The sequence below is a fragment of the Hylobates moloch genome, unplaced genomic scaffold (genome assembly GCF_009828535.3).
Source record: "Hylobates moloch isolate HMO894 unplaced genomic scaffold, HMol_V3 SCAFFOLD_1, whole genome shotgun sequence".
Taxonomy (NCBI): domain Eukaryota; kingdom Metazoa; phylum Chordata; class Mammalia; order Primates; family Hylobatidae; genus Hylobates; species Hylobates moloch.
In genome coordinates, this window is record NW_026652276.1 from 61,658,277 (window position 1) to 61,682,182 (window position 23,906).

General features: G+C 36.1%; 1 long non-coding RNA gene across 1 annotated transcript in view; it reads right to left on the reverse strand.

Moving 5' to 3' along the window:
* LOC116809510 (uncharacterized) overlaps positions 1–23,906 on the reverse strand; it is a 183,910-nt gene that overhangs the window by 151,551 nt on the left and 8,453 nt on the right. The window contains exon 2 of the long non-coding RNA XR_004369869.1: positions 575–669. This is a non-coding gene — a long non-coding RNA (uncharacterized LOC116809510). The remainder of the gene's footprint in view (positions 1–574; positions 670–23,906) is intronic.

Here is a 23,906-nt window from a genome sequence, read left to right on the forward strand (position 1 = left end):
CAGGTCAATTCTGGGCAGGATCTCATCAGAGTCAGAATGTGGTCACAGAGTTCTTCATAGTGGACAGAGGAAAACTAGAAATGTGGTTGATGAGATGAGGGGAAAAAAAAGAATAGTGATATGAAAGAAAATCTTTGCCTAAATAACAACTTTATATAAAGCTAGCTTTGTGCCTCAGAAGGGAGAATTTCCTGTCTCCTTCCCTTCTGCCAGCTGCCAGCATTCACACAGTTGGTATTGGTGGTTAGGTTTCTGTGGGCTAATCTGGGATTGTAATTGCCATTTATAATTCCAATTCCAGAGGGAAAAAATTCTTTTTTGTTTAAAGAGTACCTTTTAGAGAAATTTGGGAAACATACGTGTTTTGTTTCATTTTGGATATTTACTTCTCAGTGACTGAGCTTGGGCCGTGAGGAAGGAGAATAGCATCGATGTTATCTGCACTATCCTCTAACAATTTTGCAAAATTTTGGAGTGAGTTTCTAGCCATTTTGAGAATATGTAACTTACTTCTAGTTATTTAGTGTTTCTTAACAATAGCAATATTTATGAATTAATATTTGAAAACTATTACCTGAAAAAGATGTGGATGTTGCTTCCAGGTACATGGTGAAAGTGGCTTATACAGGTTGAATAAAAATTACTGCCATTTTCAGAATATTGATAGCACTGGAAAGAAAATACAGGGTATTTGAACTCTGGAAAGTTTTGGAAAAACTCAAAAAATTTCCATCTGCACTTCAGAAGGAACAATGTTAACTGACCTGGAAAGATAAAATGGATTGCATAAGAAAATATATTCAGTTTCTTAATATTGTTAGATAATTAATTGATCAAGTTCTGGAACTTCAGTGATATTTTTCCTATTCAGTTGAATTTCTCCCATTCTTCTGAAAGAATTGAATGCAAAGCAAATGAGAAAGGCAACTTTGCAAAACCCCTATCTTCATCATAAATGTATTACATTCCTCTAATAAGAACCTGCTCTCACCCAGCAGAGGATTTCAGATGATTCTTTTTTTCTCAGGGAAAAGAGAAAAATCTGATATGCATTCAAAACCTGTGATGTCCTACTTATTAGATAACTTATTACATTCGCATTTGATTAGTTTGAACTCCTGATTTCTAGCCTAGAGTAAGAAAAAGGTCAACTAGAATTGTATTTAAAAGATGTGTTTATCATTGTTATAATCAACACTGTTCCAGTATTGTAAGACTCATCAGTAAAATTGCGTGTTCCTTCTTCCCATTTGATGATTTCTTGTGTTTCGGTTTTGAGCATTTAATATGCCAAATATACTGAGGTTTTCACTAATAAAGTTCACTCAAGCAGAGTCAGCACCAATTTATATCTATGACGGGGGCTACACTTTTACAAGGAAATGACATATCCAGAAGTTGTAGAGTCAGTGGGGCATGGTAGAAGCTCAAATTCTGATCCTCTGCTTTTCTGGGCAGAGTGACCTTGGGAAAATAACTTCTTAATCTACACAATGTAGCATTGTTGTTAAAACTTGGCAAAATATTTTCTAAAACATGCATACCACATAGTGATCATATAACAAATGTATTTTCTATTCCCCTCTTTCCAATATCTGAGCACCACTCTCAAATGAAAATATCAGCTGCCATGAGCATCACAAACATTCTGAAGAATACAGTTTTCCAGCATTGGTTAGTGTCTGTTGCAAAGGTAATGAGGGGGCCCATAGGGAAAGTTCTCAATGGATCAGCAGCAGCAATAAAATGATAGAAAAAGAAATTGTTGCTTGATCTTTTATGATTTAATGCACAGACTAAAAAATAAACAAACTGATATTTACTGAGGACACACACAGTCTTGACACTTTTATCTCACTCATTTAATTTTTATGTGAAATCCAAAGGGATGTAGGCATTATGGTAGAGTAGGAACAGCACTGGGTTTGAGTTCTGGCTCAGCCACTTGCTATCTATGTGTCATTGAGCAAATTATTAAACTTTTTAAGCTTCACATTTTTGCCCAAAAATGGACATAATAATGGCATCCACTTTACAGAGTTGTTTAAGGATTATTTGTAATAATGCCTATAAAACACATTTCCTGGCATATAATTATAAATTTATTGTTAGTTGTAATAAGACACTGCAGTCTCAAAGGGTTTCACAAAGTTTGAATTAATGACTTCTTGCCTCAGAATCCCTGGAGATCTTGTTAAATAAGAAGACTCCTGGGCCCAGCTCCAGATCTAATGAATCAGAATATCTGGGCAGTGCTGGAGTTGAAGAGTTTGCTTTTTAAGAAGCTGTCTAGGTGCAGCTGAAACCAGCTACTGATGCTATCCATGATCCATTCACTCCTCTCCTGGTAAATATACATTGATTTCCATCTGGGGGAATTATTCCTCTGGCTCCAACCATTTTTGCTTTTGGCAGAGCATCTGACCTGTCACTGGTGCCTTGTTGTCATTTCCCTGGCCACAGAGACTGGGTTCATTCTGTCCCAAGCAAAGATGATGTAATGCAGATAGGCTTTTGCTAGAATGTAGGACAAAGGCGAGTCCTCTCTCCCACTGGATGAGGATGTGCTCCTGGGCATGATAGCAGCCATCTGTGACCATGAGGTAGGGTGGCTATCTGAGAGTGAAGCCAGAAGAAGCAGAGCCGAAAGATGGTAAGACAGAAGTCTCTCACGCTGATGGTGTCAACTGAAACCTTGATCTAGCTACACCTAAAGCCAGACTGATTCCTGCAGTTTTTGATTATTGAGCCAACGCAGTCTTTCTGGTTAGAGCATTTTGGATATGTTTCTTTTTGTTACATGTGACCAAAGCCTAAAAAATCAGATGACCCATGTTCAATTTCTTTGTTAAATGCACACTAGCTGGGTCTTCAGTCCATACCCATCCCTGACTTGACACACTGGGCATTTTCAGATTCCTTCTGCCGAGGCTGAAGCAGGTTAAGCAGACTCCTAGATTTCTCACCTCTAAGATGGTACCTGAATCTTAGCTTACTAGGACACAAAAAGTCCAAGAAATTCCCTTTCTAACTTTGATGCTTTGGCTAAAACTTGGTTCTGCTAGTTAGAGGTTACAAATTCCAATCTTTAAAGGGGGCACAGCAGGAAAAATGAATAAGTAAAACAGGCTGGGAGTTGGAAATATGCCACTTGCTTCTTAAGTCCAAGGAAAACATCAAGGCAAATCTGAAATTAAATGCCCAGTCTCAGTGTTAACAAGGCAACAGGGAGTAGAGATACTAGAGTATCAGAGAGCTCTTGCCTCCTTTAAAGGCAGCAGGGGTTATTTAGCTTCAGCCAAAAGTCACCATGTGGGAATTCAGTCCCAGATTACCAGAGTTATCAGGCATCTTGAATTTTATATTAAATCTCTTGAATTTTAAATGGTAACAGCTAATTCAAAATGTAAAAACATTCTATGTAAGCTGACACAGTGAGGGCCAAACATAACACACATGAAGCAGCCTAGGATCTCCTGTGTAGACCTTCCAAGAGGTGGCAGAGGACAGTGTTATCTGAAGAAAGAGGTTTTCACAATTAGGAGATTATCCCAGTTCCATCTACAGACACATGGGAGAGAAAAAAGAGAAAATATCCATAATTGAACATGCCAGGCAAGGAGAAATATGTCCACTCCATCTACAGGCTAGCTTGGTAACTGGCATTAGGGAGTCCTAGGAGTTCATTGCACTTTTTTTTTTTTTTTTTTTTTTTGAGACGGAGTCTCATTCTATCGCCCAGGCTGGACTGGAGTGCAGTGGCATGATCTTGGCTCACTGCAACCTCTGCAGCCCGGATTCAAGCAATTCTCCTGCCTCAGTCTCCGGAGTAGCTGGGATTACAGGTGCCTGCCACTGCATCCAGCTAATTTTTGTATTTTTAGTAGAGACGGGGTTTCACCATCTTGGCCAGGCTGGTCTTGAACTCCTGACACCGTGGTCCATCTCCCTCGGCTTCCCAAAGTGCTGGGATTACAGGCATGAGCCGCCACGCCCAGCCCATTGTACTCTTAACTTATATAAGATTTTCTTCCTCTCAGGGGGGCAGCAAACCTTTATCTCCTTCTAGAAGTTAGATCATGTTGCTAATAGTCTCTGCTCACTTGTTTTTTACTTTTCCCATCATAGAGCTGGTATAAATTTTCATTTTTTTTTTCTTTCCAGGAGATGTAATTGGCCAGAAATCTGGCCCCAGGCAACTACTGCATTAACTTTATAATGAAGAGCTCATTTGGTTAACAAATTATGTTTCTATACACTTTTAACATAGACTTATCTAAACTGTGGTAATCTCTTCCTACTCAACACATATTCATTTCACTTTTAGATATCCAGATATCTGGGTAAGGCACAGAGAGCCAACGACAAAAAGGTTTTTAAAGTTATGTCTTTCCAGTTTATTTCTACAAGATGGGGAGGCCTGTGATAATTGAATCCATATGGCCTTCTCCTTCTTAACATTTGTACATAGGTAGAAGCATGCTAAATGAACATCCAAGGTAGTCAAGAAAAGAAAAAGGAGATCCCAAGAGGGATATTATGAAAGCTTTGGGGAGTGAGGAGGTGGTCTCCTATTTTGCCTTCACACTAATGAGGAAGGATAGAGAGGTAGCTCATGGCTGCCCAGCTCCCAATAGCCAATTTCCATGCTATTAGGGCCCTTTCCACGTACACAGAAATACTCACGGCTCTAGGCTACTCCTTTAATTTCTAATTTTTGGGCTATTCTAATTCCCTTTATTCCAGCAAAATTGGGTAACCAACAGAGAGCTATTGCTCAGATGATCAGACAAGGTAACTGTCTCAGGAATAAATGTCTGCTATTTTCTTGACTAGTTAATGGACTACTTAGAAAAAAAATCTCAACGTAAACTGAAGGTGTAAGGAAGATGAGACTGAAACTAACATAACAGTTTATCTTACTGACCAAATGAATATGAAATCAATAATATCTGTTGACTAATATCTGGTTCTTCTTTCATTTCTAGTACATGAGAGACTGTACTTGCAGTTAAGCAGGGCCATGTGACTAGTTCTGAGCAATGGAATATAGTACAGAGTAATAAAGTATGAAGACTTTATGTACTTTCTTCTCTTGAAAGATCACATATCTCAGGGAGTACAAGCCTGGTTGGTGGAGCCACCATAACCCTGGGATCCTGAGTGTCCAAATGAACAAGCCTAAAGCTGACAAAAAATGAACACATTTCACTGGGCAAAAAAAAATAAGCTTCAGTTGTGTTAAACCTTCAAGAATTCAGAGTGATTTTTTAAATTGTGGCATAGCACCATTTACCCTGCCTAATAAAAAAGATGCTGAGAGGCAAGGAGATTGCTTTGTTTCTGGAGCTTGGGGAAAGAAATTAAAAGCAGGGAAGCAGCTAGCTAGTGGTAAATTTTTCTGTCTTCCTTCTGTCCTCCTGCCTTTCTTTAATTCTTGTTCTACACGCGAAAAATGCACCCATTCTGTCAATTTTCAATTCTATATTCACACATATGCCAACTTTATAAAATGAAAATAACTGGTGAAATATATAAAGTACACAGCTTAGTCTTGCACACAATTTAAATTAAAAATTTATGTATTTAAATGCATTCATGGAGAGAGGCATTAGCATGAAAAGCAGATGAGAAGGTGGTTTTCAGTTCTAGTTGGTTTTCAATTCTCCTTGTGAACTTTTCTAAACATCTTTTTGCTAGTACATACCTACCTCCTTATTCCAAAGATATCCAGAATCCTGGGGATGTTTTCTACCCTGTTAAAATCTATATCCAGAGAACACAGAATTAAAGTCATTCACACATTTTCTGTGTGGCAGTTGCTGTGGCTGTATCTACCCTCAAGGGAGCTCTCAGGTTCGTGGGAAAGCTAACATACAAATAAACCCTTTATGTGAAGAGTGTTGCAGCAGACATCAGCACAAGAGCAGGGACTGGGAGAAGCAAGAATGTAGGTGGTGGTGGTCTTCGGATGTCAAGAAAAGATTTACTGAAGACATGGCAACTTGCTCTTTAGGAAATTATTCTAGTGACATAATAGTAGTTGTCTATAATGGAGACGGTTGGGACTGGAGGCAGACAACAACATTAAGCAGGAGGCAATGTAGTAACCAACAGTTAGCAAGAAGGATGAAGAAGAAGGGACTTGTGGCAGAGGTATTAAGAGGCAGACAGTAATAAGGATTTGATGAGAAAAGAAGAGGGAGGAGTCTAAGAATATTCTACACAGGGTTCAGGGCTTTTTTTCCTACAGTGGGCAGCTAGTATTTTAGACTTTGTGGGCCATGTATAGTCTGGTGTTTTTTGGTAATCTTTCTTCTGTTTTTTGTTGTAATCTTTCAAAAATGCAAAAGCCATTCTTAGTTTGAGGCATGATTATGGTCCTTAGGCCCTAGTTTGCCAACCCATGTTCTAAAGACATCCCAAGGGGGATATCTTTAGTCAGATAAGCGGAGAGAAGGTTCAGGCAGGCTGTAAAGAAAACTGAAAAGCACGGCCAGTTCTTCTAACTTGTTCACAGTTTTATCACAAATAGAAATTCTCTCTCTCACTAGAGTTGAAATTTTGATATAGTGGCAAATTGCCCTTTATTGTACAATCTAATTTTACAACATATTCTTTGTTTTAGGAAATAAACCTTTGACTCATTGATCTTGTAGTGTTTTTATTCTAAATCTTACATGCCCAGTACATGCTTTTGTTTTGCATTTGTCAGTCTTTGGCTACAAAGTCCTAAATGTTTGGTATTAAGAATATAAGTTTCTATTACAAAGCCATAACTCACTATATATTTTTAATGGTGGTTGCTTTTTGGTTTGATGTATAATATGTGCTTAATGTTATTATTTGAGTCAATTAATGACAATGATAGATTTCCATTGAAAAGTAAATTCGTGTTCATTTAAAAATCAACAGCTTTAGAAGACTTAAATGGTCCCAACTTTGGGTGTATATTGAACAATTGGTAGAGATGCTCTTCAATACTATTTGTATTTTTACATTTGGATTAAAAAATGAGGCTAAGACATATTTCTGTTATATTCTAAACAATTTCTAGGCCTTCAATATGAAAAACTGCTTCTTTGTTTTCTGATTATGTATTAAAATGCACTTACAGGGATGCATGCAATTAATTCCTGATCATCTGAAGGTGGATTAGCCTGTTTTCAGATAGAGGTAGTTTAGGTACAGCAGGGATTTGGGATCGAGTGTCTTCCCCTACAAGGGCATGCAATCAAGCTGTGATGATTTGCCCTGATAATCAGCAACCCAGCTGTTGGAGGACTGGGTTCCAGGTCTGGATGACTCGGTTCCAGGTCTGGACACATGAAATCTGGCATACATCATTCACTCCAACAGCAGTCTTACCCAGAGTTTGGGTTCTCAGCTTCTGCACCTTGAAGAACTGTCCTTCAACTCCAATCTTCTAATTACCTAATGACTCAGCCTTCCTGGGATGTAAGATCACCCCAGATATTTGACTAATCTGCAAAGTGGTTAATCTACTGAAAGTTAATGAACAGTCAACTGTGATTTGATCTGAACTGCGCATGGTTTTGAGTTATCTGTAGCTTACCTTATTTCCACCTGCCCTCCAAAATTCTATCTGATAATCAAGCATTAACTATAATTGCATATTCTCCCTCAAATTTCCCTATGCATGTAATTTTACAGCATTCTAACCAATCCCGTTTTTTCTTCCAAAAGTTTCATTTCTTTTCAGGGATCCTAAGATATAGCCCTATATCTTTTAAATATGATACTCATGGGCATATGTAAAAATTGCCCAACTTACAAATTTGGTTTTTGATGTTCAATTCTGAAAAACTGGGCTGAAATGATGTCTACACTTAGGGAATAGTTTCCAAATGCTTTGAGCTTTTTAGTCTAGCTAATTCTTTGCTCCAAAATGTGTTTACTTGATGGCATCATCCATATCTTTTAAATTTTTACTACATTCTTTAATTCGAATACATCAAGGCCAAACAAGTAAAAAGTTTAAGAAAAGAAAAAAGAACCAAATGAAGAAATATATTACTTTAAATTGAAACCCACAAAGTGCTTTATTCTTTCATTACCAAAAGAGTAATTAACAGAATGGGTTGGTGACAAGGAGATATCAGAAAAACATGGAAAGAAGAAGCAATTTAGGAATCCAAGTAGAAGAAAAGTGAGTGAAGAGAGAAAGAGAAAAAGTGAAAGAAAACCAAGAGCTCTTGCTGGCCTCATTCCAAGCTGCATGCCTTGGCTCTCAACACTTTGAATATAAGAGGAGTGGGAAGAATATTAACATTTGTAGGAAGGTTGGAGGCAGAGCACACACAAAATCCTGACATGTTTCTGAATGAAAGCTGTGGGCGTGAAAGCAAAGTGAGCTTTGTTCTCAGTTATTTTTTTTCAAGAGAGTCTCATTCTGTCACTTAGGTTATAGTGTTATAATAGTAGCATGATAATAGCTCATTGCAGCCTTGAACTCCTGGGTTTGAGTGATACTCCCACCTCAGCATCCTGAGTGGCTGGAATTTTAGGAAGCCACGATGTCTGGTTCTCCTAGGTATTTCTATGAGTCACACTTTATATCTTCTTCTTATATCTCTGGTAGGAGACTCAAGGTAAATCTTGGAGAATGCATTTACCTAGTTAGAAAACATAGTGATCAGTTTGTATGTGCCATATTATGTCTGGTACCATATGGCTAAATCAGATTGCTCAGGGAGCCTGGCTTACATTTGGAAAATATATTAGTCTGTTTTCATGCTGCTGGTGAAGACAAACCCGAGACTAAGTAATTTATAAAGAAAAAGAGATTTAATCAACTCAAAGTTCCACATGGCTGGTGAAGCCTTACAATCATGGCAGAAGGCAAAAGCCATGTCTTACACGGCAGCAGGCAAACAGAGAATGAGAACCAAGTGAAAGGGGTTTCCCCTTATAAAACCATCAGGTCTCATGAGGCTTATTCACTACCACAAGGACAGTATGGGGGAAACCACCCCCATGATTCAATTATCTCCCACCAGGTCCCTCCCACAACACATGGGAATTACGGGAGCTACAATTAAAGATGAAATTTAGGTGGGGACACAGCCAAACCATATGAGAATACACTTAGCTCCCTTGTTTCCTCTTAAACATTTTGTTTTCCTCCTCAATCCCTTAAATATTTGAGCAATACAACAAAATTAAAGAGACTGAGACAAGGTAGATAATCAGTAAATATAATCCCCCCTGCTTGTGTTCCTTTATCCCCTTTTCTGGAACCTTACACTTACAAGCTTTATCGTGGATGCCCAGATCTCCAAGAGTGCTATTCTGCAGGGCTTGGGGATTGCAACACAATAGAGGTCTCCACTTATTTCCTCCTCACCCTCAGAACTTGCATGGCTCTGGTAGTCATTAAAAATGTTCAGACGTTCTACTTCTCCGCCTCCCAGGTATATCTGTCTCCTTGTGGTTGAATAAGTTCACATGACTAATTCTGAGTTGGGAGTATAGGTAAGGATTATCTCTTCTAGGCCAAGGGGTTGAATTACTAGTGCAAGATTCTCTAGGGTACATTTGTTCTAGGCCCTAGTGTCCAACAATATTTAGATAGTGGCTACCCTACTAGCCTGGATTCCTAGCCTGTGAAGAGATACATAGCAGAGACCCAGCTCACCTGCAAAGGACATGGAATGAAAGTGAGAGATAAACCATTGTTTTCAGAAGCCAGTACATTTTGGGGATATATTTTCCTTTAGCATAGCTGAGTTATAGCCTGATACTATAGTCTCATACTTCACCCCCCTCATTAGGACATTAGGATACATTAAAATTTAGACTCGTTGAGGGCAAAGACTTTATCTATGCTGTGATGTTCTTTTATGTATACTCAGTGCCTGTGCAGAGCCTAGAGCATGGGCAATAATCGCTCAATAAATATTTGTTTACTCTAAAAATAAATGAAACACGCTACTGTTGTCATGGTGACAATAAGAGGTTAACAAATGTGGTTATTCATGCACATGAATTACAACTCTATTAGCTAAATAAGTCATAGGTTTTTGTTCCCAATACTACCTAATGGTGATTACAGATACACTGGAGGGCTGGCTGGAGATGATTCCAGTTAGATCAGTTTTCTGGGCTCTTTCAGAAAATGTCACTTGGGCAGCTACCTGAATGGCCTCATGAATAGAAAGGCTCTGAATCTACTTAAGACTAGGTATGAGTTATTGAGGGGGCTAATTCATACAACTGAGAGGAAAAGAGAAAGAGCCAGAGAGTGCCTTGAAAACTGTGTTAATAAGCCTAGCTTATCAACCTATCACCCTATCTGTAGTTAAATCTTAGAACAACTTAATTATAACTTAGTTGAATTTTTGGAGAGATTCTAGCTGTGAATTATAAAGGACATTTCTTTTTTCTTTAAAAGAAAAAGGAAATAAAATTTTGTTTAATAGTAAACAAAATAGGTTTATTTATTTTGTCACTTTGGAATTTACTTCTTCTAAATAATTCCTAAAAAGCTTGCAAATAGGAAGATTTTATAGAATGACACCCTGTTCTGTAATTATAGTCCCTGAGTACTAAAAGCAGTTCATAATAAAAGTATCAACATCTTCTGCTAAGAACTGTGTTGGGAATTCTGTGGCACAGAAGAGGGAAGCTAACAATATGAGTGAACGTTTCTCAGAGGCGATTCAGGTTGTGAGAGCTGGATCCTGAGATTCATCCAATTACAACATAGAAAGGTCCTGTCAAATAAGCTTCAGCCAGGCCATCTAGGGTGGATGAGGGAAGCATTAATGCATAGGGACAATAATCAGTGCTTAAACAGGTGGGTGGTGATGTTGGGTGTTAAGTAGTGCCTTGCTTTGTATCTAAACAGTGACCCAGGGTTTGTCATAAATGGCTCTTATTATTTTGAAGTATGTTTTTTCAATATCTAGTTTACTGAGAGCTTTTAACTTAAAGGGATGTTGAATTTTGTCAAAAGCCTTTCTGAATCTATTGAGATAATCATGTGGTTTTTGTATTTAGTTATATTTGTGTGATGAATCACACTTACTGATTTGCATATTTTGAACCAACCTTGCATCATGGCAATGAAGCCTACTTGATGGTGGTAGATTCAATTTTGACGGGCTGCTAGATTGTTTGCCAGTATTTTGTTGGGGATTTTTGCATCAATGTTCATCAAGTATATTGGCCTGAAGTTTTCATTTATTGTTGTGTCTCTGCCAAAATTTTGGTATCAGGATGATGCTGGCCTCATAGAATGAGTTGGGGAGTCCTTCCTCATTTTCTTGGAATAGTGTTAGTAGAAATGGTACCGGCTCTTCTTTGTATGTTTGGTAGAATTCAGCTGTGAATCCATCTGGTCATGAGATCTTTTTTGTTAGTAGGTGTATTAGTTTGTTTTCATACTGCTGATAAAGACATACCTGAGACTGGGGAATTTACAAAGGAAAGAGGTTTAATTGGACTTACAGTTCCACATGGCTGGGGAAGCCTTATAATCATGGCAGAAGATGAAAGGCTCATCTTACATGGGGCAGACAAGAGAAGAGGGCTTGTGCAGAAAAACTCCCCCTTATAATAACCATCAGATCTCGTGAGACTTACTATCACAAGGACAGCATGGGAAAGACCTGCCCCCATGATTCAAATACCTCCCACTGGGCCCATCCCACAACACGTGGGAATTCAAGATGAGATTTGTGTGGGGACACAGCCAGACCATATCAGTAGGCTATGTATTATTGATTCACTTTTGGAGCTCTTTATTGGTCTATTCATAGAATCAATTTCTTCCTGGTTCAGTCTTGGGAGGGTGTATGTGTCCAAGACTTTAGCCATCTCTTGTAGTTCTTCTAGCTTGTGTGCACAGCCACAGCCAATATTATACTGAATGTGGAAAAGCTGGAAACATTCCTTTTGAAAACTGGCACAAGACAATGATGCCCTCTCTCACCACTCCTATTCAAGATAGTATTGGAAGTCCTGGACGGGGCAATCAGGCAAGAAAAAGAAATAAAGTGCATCCACATAGGAAGAGAGAAAGTCAAACTATCCCTATTTGCAGACAACATGATTCTATACATAGACAACCCCATAGTCTTGGCCCAAAAGATCCTTCAACTGATAAACGACTTCAGCAATGTTTCAGGATACAAAATCAATGTACAAAAGTTACTAGCATTCCTATTCACCAACAACAGCCAAGCTGAGAGCCAAATCAGGAATGCAGTCCCATTCACAATTGCCACAAAAAACATAAAATACCTAGGAATACAGCTAACCAGGGATGTAAAAGTTCTCTACAATGAGAACTACAAACCACTGCTCAATGAAATCAGAGATAACACAAACAAATGGAAAAACATTCCATGCTCATGGATAGGAAGAATCAATACCATTAAAATAACAATACTGCCAAAAGTAATTTACAGATTCAGTGCTATTCCCATCAAACTACCAATAACATTCTTCAGAGAACTAGAAAAAAACTATTTTAAAATGCACACAGAAACAAAAAAGAGCCCTAATAGCCAAGGCAATCCTAAGCAAAAAGAACAAAGGTGGAGGCATCACTTTACCTGGCTTCAAAATATATGACAGAGCTACAGTAACCAAAACAGCATGGTACTGGTACAAAAACAAACACATAGACCATGGAGTAGATTAGAGAGCCCAGAAATAAAGGCATGCTCCTACAACCATCTGATCTTCAACAAAGCTGACAAAAAAAAATAAATGTTGCTGAGATAACTGGCTAGCCGTGTGCAGAGGATTGAAACTGATCCCCTTCTTACACCATAGACAAAAATCAACATAAGATGGATTAAAGATTTAAATACAAAACCAAAAACTATAAAAAACCCTGGAAGACAACATAGGCAATACCATTTTGGACATAGGATGCACAAAGATTTTTTGACGAAGACGCCAAAAGCAACTGGAACAAAAGCAAAACTTGACAAATGGGATATAAGTAAACTTAAGAGCTTCTGCACAGAAAAAAGAAAACATTAACAGAGTAAACAGGCAATCTACAGAATGGGAGAAAATATTTCAAACAATGCATCTGAAAAGGTTTACTATCCAAAATCTATTAGAAACTTAAATTTACAAGAAAGAAAAACAAACAACGCCATTAAAAAGTGGGCAAAGGACACAAACGGACACATTTCAAAAAAAAAAAATACATGTGGCCAACAAGCATATGAGAAATAGCTCAATAACACTGATGACATTGAGATATATTGAGAGAAATGCAAATCAAAATCACAGTGACCATCTCACACCATTCAGGATGGCTATTATTAAAAAGTAAAAACTAGGCCGGGCGCAGTGGCTCACACTCGTAATCCCAACACTTTGGGAGGCCGAGGCAGGTGGATCACGAGGTCAGGAGATCGAGACCATCCTGGTTAACACGGTGAAACCCCGTCTCTACTAAAAAATACAAAAAATTACCCAGTCGTGGTGGTAGGCACCTGTAGTCCCAGCTACTCAGGAGGCTGAGGCAGGAGAATAGTGTGAACCCAGGAGGCAGAGCTTGCACTGAGCCTAGATCATGCCAATGCACTCCAGCCTGGGCAACAGAGTGAGACTCTGTCATAAATAAATAAATAAATAAATAAATAAATAAATAAATAAGGTACTGGCAAGGTCTTGGAAGCCAGTAATCTATTTGGAAAAAATAGAATACTTCTACACTGTTGGTTGGAGTGTAAATTAGTTCAACCATTGTGGAAAGCAGTGTGGTGATTCCTCAAAGACTTAAAAACAGAAATACCATTCAACCCAGCAATCCCATTACTGGGTATATACCCGAAGGAATATAAATCACTCTATTGTAAAGACACATGCAAGCATATGTTCGCTGAAGCACTATTTACAATAGAAAAAAACATGGAATCAACCTAAATGCCCATTAATGACAGATTGGGTAAAGAAAACGTAGTACATATACACAATGGAATACTAAGCAGCCATAAAAAAGAATGAGATCATGTCTTTTGCAGGAACATGAATGGAGCTGGAGGCCATTATACTTAGCAAACTAAGGTAGGAACAGAAAACTAGGTATCATGTGTTATCACTTATAAGTGAGAGCTAAATGATGAGAACTCATGAACACAAAGAAGGGAACAACAGACACTGGGGCCTACTTGAAGGTGGAGGGTGGGAGGAGGGACAGTAGCAGAAGAAATAACTATTGGGTCCTAGGCTTAGTACCTGTGTGATGAAATAATCTGTACAATAAACCCCTGCGACATGAGTCTAGCTATATAATAAACCTGCACATATACCCCTGAACCTAAAAGTTAAAACAAACAAACAAACAAAAAATAGCAGCCATCCAACAGAATCTAAACACTGTGGTACAGAAAATAGAAATGGAAGTCATGAAGAGAGAGTAGGGACCTTGCACCTCCATAAAGTAAATTGAGTTTTAGAGTAGAACTCATGTTCAACTAGAGCACCAAGCAAAAACTATCCTAGTGACTGTCAGAAAATGAATATAAAAAGATGTAGACAATAATTCTGTGCGAAAGTTACATTAAATATTTTTAAATAATTATTTATTTCTCTTACTACTAAAAAGTCAAGAATGACAGGAGGTAGATGAGATTTCTTTCCTTACAGTGATAGTCCTCTATAACCAACTAATTGTATGGAGTCAAGTTAACAAGACTGAAAATTGTCTTTTAAATTTGCATATTATTTGTTCCTTTTGTTTTCAAAATTTGGCAAAAAATAGAGATTCTAGATATTGTAAATATTTAACAGAACATGTGTTACAAAAGGATATAATAATTAAAATTAAATTATCACAATCATACCTTAGGTTTTACTTTGTAACTAAAAATTATTAAAGAGAAATGTGTTTAATTGATAAAGTTATAATTTATGAAGAATCTGTTCTTTAAACTGTAAACTAAACATGGTAAATTTGTAAGCAAATGATTGAGCTATTCATCATATATTTGCATGTTTATAAAAAGCAGCAGACTTCTAGATTTCTTATGAGTGATAGAAGATTTAGTGTTCCACTCACGGATCTCTTTTTTACCCTCATCTTGGGCGATATCATCTCTACTCATAAATTTTGCTCTGTGGTGTTATAACTAGAGGACACAGCACAACATTTTAAGGAAGATTGAAGCCTATGGGCTCAGATTGCTTGGAGTTTGAATCCTGACTCCTAACTGTGTGACTCAATCAACTTACTAACTGTGACTCTTAGCCTGAATGTCTACATTTATACAATTGCTCATAATAATTTCTGCTGTATAAGGTCATTCTGGCCAATAAATGGGATGACAAATGTAAAGTCCCTTGACTTCATTAAATGATCTGTAAATTACAGATATTATTTACTGTCTACACATGTGGTGTTGCACAGGAACAACACATTCAGGCTGTCAAAATAGAATTTACTGTCTTCACATCTAAATTGACTTCTCTCTGAATTCCCTATCTAACTGTTTAAAATCTAATCTCCTAGATATAACCAATCATTGAAACTAACAATTTTACTTTATATATGTCTACCATTGCCTTAGGTTAACCCTTCACCCTTGGCAGTCCTCAGTCTCTCACCTGCACTTCTGTATCAGCCTCTACTTTGTCCCCTTTATTCTAGTGCTCCACTTCTTTTTGCCTCTTCCCACTCCATGTATTCATCCTCCGTAAAGCAGTCAGAGTGTTCCATCTACAACACAAACCTAAATGGGTGACTCCCTTAGGAGCTCCCAATGGCTTCCCCTCACTTATGGAAGTAAGCCTGAGCTCATAGCATGATTTACAAACTTTAGGTCTCTTGTGCGGCATCCAAGCTTTTACTTTATTATTTTCTTTTCCTCCAGGAAGGTATCCTTGTATCCCAAGTTAGGCAAAATATCATGCAGTTTGCCCACATGCAGTCTATTATTTCCTCTCATTGATCACTTCTATATGGTATTGAAATCATTCTTGAGGATGTCTTCTCCATTTTACTATAAGCTTCTAAATTGTTATGATATGGCTTGCTCATCTTTGCACATTAAAGGCCTGATCCTTAGTAGGTTCTTAACGTTTCACGGAACTGTTGAACTTTATTTGATTTTTCTCAATATTTCTCTCTTCCTTTCTACCATCAAGAAATAAAAGGAAAGAAGATTCTGTCTCTTACATTTTCCATACTTTTGGAAATACTACAGCTCTGTTTCTATCATTTTCCACTCGTTTATTTCAGGAATTGGGATTCTAGGGCAAAAACAGCTTACGAAAGTCCCATAATGCAAATCTTTGTGAAAAATTGGTCATCTACAGACCATTCTGAAGATCCAGAATCAAACTTAGAAAGAATTGAGCAAGCTCAGGGAATCTGAATTTGCCCAGATAAAAGCAAAACTAATAAGCAAATGAAACCCATTACAGGTAAGGAGGAAAGGAAGATATAGTCTTCTCTGAGGCTAGACCAATTTAGATGACCTCTAAAGCTGTGCTGTCCAACATGGAACTAGCCACATATGGTTATTGACCACATGAAATGTGGCTTCTACTGAAATGAGACATGCTCAAACTGTAAAACACGCCATCTTCAAAAGACTTAGTACAAATAATGAAAAGTACCTCACTAATAATATTCTAATATTTATTACATGCTGAAATGATACCATTTTGGATATATTGGGTTAAATCAGTTATATGACTGAAATAAATTTTACCTATTTATTGTTACTTTTCTTACTGTGGCTGCTGGAAAATTTAAAACTATATATGGCATACATTGTATTTCTATTGGACAGCTCTAGAAGATGGAATAACACCCTGTAATTATGTCTTCTAAGAGGATTTGAAACACGGAATACATATCTTCAGTCAGAATCCCTGAGATGCTCCTTTGGGAATCTAATATCTTGTTTAGGCAGGGTCATTGAAGAACCAACTTGTATACTTAGGAGTTCCTAGAGCTGAGTGTGAAGAAAAACCAACCTCCACAAGTCAGGTATTAATAGGATTCTTAGGCAGATCTACTTCTAATTTCTCCTTTTGGGGAGACCTGGGATTCAGTTGAACAGTCACATGTTCCCCATGGCTGAGTCACTTCCAATGGGGTGTGAACAATAGTTGGGCAACTACTGAATGTCTGCTAAGCCAGCATGTGACTAATTGGCCATATGCCCAGATTATTACAGCCCCCTTTGGGTCAGTAACAATCCTGGTTCTTGGATGAATAACAGCTCACCTCTCTGAGGTGAATTAACTCTTTCAGGGCACTAGGGCACTATTTAGAACACTGGAAAAAAAAGTAATTTATTCAATGACCCTCTAAGGATACCCTGGAGTGCAGAGAGGAAGCTCAGCAATTTGAAGCTCACATAGCAATTCTGCAAAGCCAATTAGGGGAACAAGACAAATTAGACGGAAGTGTGTAAAGTCCAATTGAGATATAAAGACAGTTTATATGAGCAGGATGTAATTGCCTATGTGGGAATTTGGCTAAGAAAATGAGGCTTTTCTGAGAAGGACTTTGGAAGGAAAGAATAAAGCATGGTAAAAACTCAGTTCTATACAAAAACAGTTTGTATGCTTTCTACTTTAAAAATAACATTTTCAAAGTGTTGAGAATTTTCTGCATTTTTCCACTTTATTTGAGCTACTACACCCCATTTTTGAATACTAAACTGGAAATCAGGAAACTTGGCTTCAAACAGCAGTGCTACTGTTAACTAACCATGTAACCTTGGGCAAGTTTCTTTCCCTTTGTGGTTCTTATTTTCCCCATTTATTACATGATGTTAGAGATTGTGTTGAGATACAGATGCTTTTAGATAAGATTAGGTGGAAGGACCCAGGAATGCCCAATCCTACCCTAGACCAGAGCCACTGGTAGGGAGATATATAAGCAAGGAATGATAGCCCAAGGAACAGAAAAGCACTTTACTGTTAGCTGGGCTTTTTGTCCCAAAGTCCAAAAAATAGCTCCAGTAAACTGGGCTTGAACATATAGCCCAAGTTTCCATATGCCTGAAACCCTAAAGCAGAATTTTACCACACTCTTACTGGCTGCAGGAAGGAAAGGAAAAGAGAGTGCAAGTGATTTGTTTTGCTTTTTAAAAAAATAGGCTTTGGGTATGTCCCTTCCTTGTGTTACAAGAGAGATCTAATGCACAGTGGATGCATTTCTGCATTCCTCACTGTTACCAGATGGCCTCATTAGACTCATCAGCCTTGGGTGATTAGGTCTCCTTCTTGAGGAGGAGTGAGAAAGCGGTGGGGGAGTTCATCAGGGAGGAGAGATATGGAGAGTTTTTCTTTTTCAGAAGACTCCTGTTTCTTCTACTTCTGCTGCTATATCATTATGCTTTCTTCATGAAAGTCTGAGACCCTTTGCATTTACCTGACTTAGTTATTTGGCAGTCTTCTATTTTGCATTTCTAAGACAGAACAGAAAAATTTCCTGTTGATTGCTTGCTTTGCTTACCTAGGCATTTTTTGAAATCTTTTGAGAAAGCTTTCTAAAGACCCCTATCTTGATAATTTAGATTAATAGCTCCTTTGACAATCAAGCAATAATAATGATATTCATCACTATCACTCATGCAGTACTTATTATATGTCAGATGCCATTCTAAGTGCCACAACATATCAATGCATTTAATCCTTACAACAAGCCTAGGACGTGTTTTAATTATAATTGGCATTTCTATTTTACTGATACGAATACTGAGGCACAGAAAGGTGAAGCAACTTGTGCCAGGTGTCATGGATAATGGGTAGCAGAGTCAGGATCTAAACCCAGAGTCATGGCACTTAGCCACCAGTTATACTGTTATTTAGTGTCAGTTTTATCCCTTTGGTTATACATTTTAATCACCTAATAGTTTCCATTTATAGAAAAAAATAGATTTAAAAGTTTAAAATCCCACTTTCATATTAATTTAATTCACATAAAGTGCTTCCAGTTGTATGTAAACAGCTTATACCCAAGTGAACAGTGATTATTAAAGTGCTCTAATTAAGAACACATGAACATATTTATATCTGTTGTAGCTAATGTTTTAATTGCATAATAAAATTTTGATAATACACTGTAGTAATTATAAAACATCTGAAAGTTTTATTTTACGCAAAAATGTAGTATAATCATGGAAGTAGAATGATGTTTAGTGCCTCTATTTTCGTCAACTTTTTATTCAGACAGGCAGAGATATAACATGCAAATCACTCAATCAAAATTAAGCATAATATGCATCACTGACCTATGCCATGTTCTTGTCGTTCGTTAAGTTGCAAAATTCAGCAACTTACAACAAGTATTACTATTATTGTACTGGTGAGTTAATATGATTTGTGAAAAAAATCATCCCTTAGATGCCTAGCAGAGGGATGACACACTTCAGGGACTTGTTTTGGTAAAGGATTTTCATTTACTATACCTCGTAAGTGAGAAATTCTGAGGCCCTTACATCAGCCAGTGGCAGTGTGGCACACAAAAGGGCAGCAGTTTGAGCATCAAGTGTTCTAAATAATGCAGCAGGTAACTACCTCATCAGGGTTGCAAAATTCCTTAATGCTTATTTGAATTTTTCTTTACAAACACCTACCTAATACAAACCTAATACAAACCTTTCATTTTTGTCACAATTACATGCAAAATCTTGTGATTTGGATTCTGAAATTAGAACCTTATCCTCCTAGCTCTTTTCACCCACATAATTTATAAGCACTAAACATTGTTTTTATCTTCTCTGACTTGAAAGATTATCCTGAACAGGAGTAGAAATGTAAGGCCTCTGTGAGTCACATTTTCTATAATGATTTTGAAAAAATATCTGCAACTTCCTTTCCCACGTGTGACTTGATTATATGCTGCTTTGTCATCTAGGTTGAATATGCATTGTGGGTGTAAAAATAAGTATCCTGACATAAGCAAAAGGCTTATTTTTCAAATACATCATTTTCTTATTTTCTGTATAATTTTTGTTGTCACCCCTGGGTCTCCATTTTTACTTTACTTTTTACTTTCTTGTCTTACTTTTCTCTGTTTTTAAAATCTTATTTTGGTCTTTCCCTTCTTCACTCTTTTATTTCTGTAATTCATCACTTTAAAGGAATACCCTGTGGGTTGGAGGTTAAGAGGAATGGAGGGTGAGTGAGAAGAATGGGCAGAGGGAGGTAGCAATATATTTTAATTGTCACCATCTAGTAGAAGCAGTGAGACATCATCTTTTCAATGCTGAAATGCTGCAAACCAAAAGCAATTCTGGCTACAAAACTGCAGCTAAAATTGCCACATTAGCTAAATGAATAAAAAAGCAAGATCCAAGTATATGTTGCTTATCAGTGACTCAACTTCGACTTAAAGGACTCTCATAGTCTGAAAGTGAAGGGATGGAAAAAATATGCAAATGAAGACAAAAAGAGCGCAAAAATAGCTACACTTATTTCAGAAAATAAACTTCAGGTCAAAAACTAAAAAGAGACAAAGAAGGTCATTAAATAGTGATAAATGAGTCAATTTATCAAGAGGGTATAACAATTGTAAGTATATATCTGCCCAACATCAGAGCACCTAAATATATAAAGCAAATATTAAAAGATCTAAAGGAGACACAGACTGCAACATAGTGGTAGGAAATTTGAACATCCCACTTTCAACATTGGACAGATCATCTAGGCTGTAAGTCAATAAGGAACCATTGGACTTGAACTATACTTTAGACCAAATGGACCTAATAGACATATACAAAATATTCCACCCAACGGCAACAGGATACACGTTCTTTCAAGTGCACATGGAAAAGTCTCCAAGATAGATCATATATTAGGCCATAAAACAAGTCCTAACAAATTTAAGATCAAAATCATATCAAATTTCTTTTCCAATCACAATGGTATAAAATTAGAAATCAGTAAAATGAATTATGGACAATTAACAGTGGAAGTTAAATAATATGCTCCCAAAAAACTACTGGGATAAAGAAGAAATAAAAGGAGAAATTTTAAAAATATCTTGAGACAAATAAAAATGGAAACACAACATACCAAAACTTACTAGATGCAGCAAAAGAAGTTCTAATAAATAAGTTTATAATAATATACGCTTACATCAAGAAAGATGAAAAATATCAAATAAATATCGAATGAAAAATAATATATAAAATAATAAAAATAAATAACAGATGAAAAATATCAAATATCAAATAAACAAGCTAACATTATATCCCAAGATACTAGAAGAATAAGAACAAACCAAGCCCAAAGACAGCAGAAATGAAAGAGGAGACATTACAATGATAATACATTGTATTAGTCTCATAAGAGACTAATATGAATGATTATATGCCGAAAAACTCAACAATCTCAAGAAAAGAATACATTCCCTGAAACATATAACCTACTGAGACTGAATCATGAAGAAATTGGAAATCTGAACAAATAATTAATAAGGATATTGAATTAATAATTGAAAAAATGCCAGTGAACAGATGTCTTCACAGCTGAATTGTCCCAAGCATTTAACGAACCAATACCAATCTTTCTCAAACTTTTCCATGAAACTAAAGAGGAGAGAATATTTCAAAACTAATTTTATGAGGCCAGCATTACCCTGATAACAAAGCTAGCAAATAAACTAAAAAGAAGGAAAACTAGAGGTCAATATCTTGATGAAGATGCAAAAATTCTCAATAAAATACTGGCAACCCAGGCAGGCACTGTGGCTCACGTTTGTAATCCCAGCATTTTGGGAGGCCGAGGAGGATAGATCACAAAGTCAGGAGTTTGAGACCAGCCTGACCAACTGGTGAAACCCCATCTCTACTAAAAATAAAAAAATTAGTCTGGCCTGGTGGTGCACGCCTGCAATCCCAGCTATTCGGAAGGCTGAAGGGAGGAGAATCACTTGAACCCAAGAGGCGGAGGTTGCAGTGAGCCGAGATCACACCACTGCACTCCAGCCTGGGCGACAGAGTGAGACTCCATTTCAAAAAAATAAAAATAAGAGCAAACCATACGCAATTGTACATTAAAAGAATCATTCACCACAATTAAGTGGGTTTTATCCCTGGAATGTGAAGTTGGTTGAATATATGCAAATCAATATATGTAACTCATCATATTAAAAGAATGAAGAACAAAAAGCATATGATCTTCTCAATAGATGCAAAAGAAGCATTTGCCAAAATTCAACATCATTCCATGATAAAAAGTCTCAACAAATTAGGTATAGAAGGAATGTTCCTCTGTGCAATAAAGGTCATGTATAAGCCCATAGCTAACATCATATTCAATACTGAAAATTTGAAGGCTTCTCCTTTAAGGTCAAGAACAAGAAAAGAATGAAGTGAAATTGTCTGTTTACTAACAACATGCTCTTGTATGTAGAAAATTCTAAAGACCCCGCCAAGAAAGTATTAGAATTGTTCAATGAATTTAGTAAGGTTGCAGAATACAAAAGCGATATACTAAAATTAGTAGCATTTCTGTACATTAACAAAGTTCTATCTGAAAAAAATAAGAGAACAATTTACAATAGTGTAAAAAATACTTACGAGTAAATTTAACCAAGAAAGTGAAAAATAAATACTGAAAACTATAAAATGTTGATTAAAGAAATTAAAGATGATATAAATACTAGATATTTTATGTTCATGGATTGGAAAAAAATGTTAAAATGTTCATACCAAAATTCTCTACAGATTCAATGCAATCCCTAGCATAGTTCCAATGTCATTTTTCAAAGTAATAAAAAATTCTAAAATTTCTATGAAGCCGCAAAAATCCTGAATAGCCAAAGCAATCTTGACCAAAAATAACAAAGGGGGGTGACATTACACTATGGGATAAATTTATATAATATAATATATATATTATATATTATATATAATTTATATATATACATATATATAATATATAATATTATATATTATATATAATATATATATATATTATATTTATATATAATATTTATATAATATATTTATATATTATATATAATACTTATATTTATATATATTTATATATAATATATATAATATATATATATAATATATATATATATATTATACATATATATATATATTATACATATACATATATTTATATATATATATACATTATATATATATTTATATATTATATATATATATATATATATATATATATATATATTATACATATATGTACATATATGTATATATTATATATACATTATACATATATGTATATATTATATATACATTATACATATATGTATATATTATATATACATTATACATATATGTATATATTATATATACATTATACATATATGTATATATTATAATATATACAATATACATTATAATATATGTGAGCATATGTAAGTATATATTATATATAATATATATACTGCATTATATATAATATATAATTGTAATATATAAGTATATATAAAGTATATATAATATACATTATAATATATATTATAAACTACAGGTATCATAATAGACAGTACTGGCATAAAAACAGACATATCTGCCAACAGTTTAGAGAGCCTAGAAATAAACCCACACATATACCGTCAATTGATTTTATTTTTCCTTTTCTTATTTTACATGTTATGTGACATGGCAAAAGTCAATTAATTTTCTACAAAGGTGCCAGTAGCATACAATGGAGAAAGGACCATCTTTTCAATAAATAGTATTGGGAAACTGGATGTCTCCATGAAGAAGAATCAAAATGGTCCCCTGTGTCACCCATTACACTAGAATCAAGTCAATATGGATTAAAGACTTAATTGTAAAAGCTGAAACTATAAAACTACTAGAAGAAAACAGAGGAAAAGCTCCATGACATTTGTCTTAGTAGGTATTTCTTGGATATGACCCAAACACGTAAGCAATGACAGCAAAATTAGACAAATGGGATTGCATCAAACT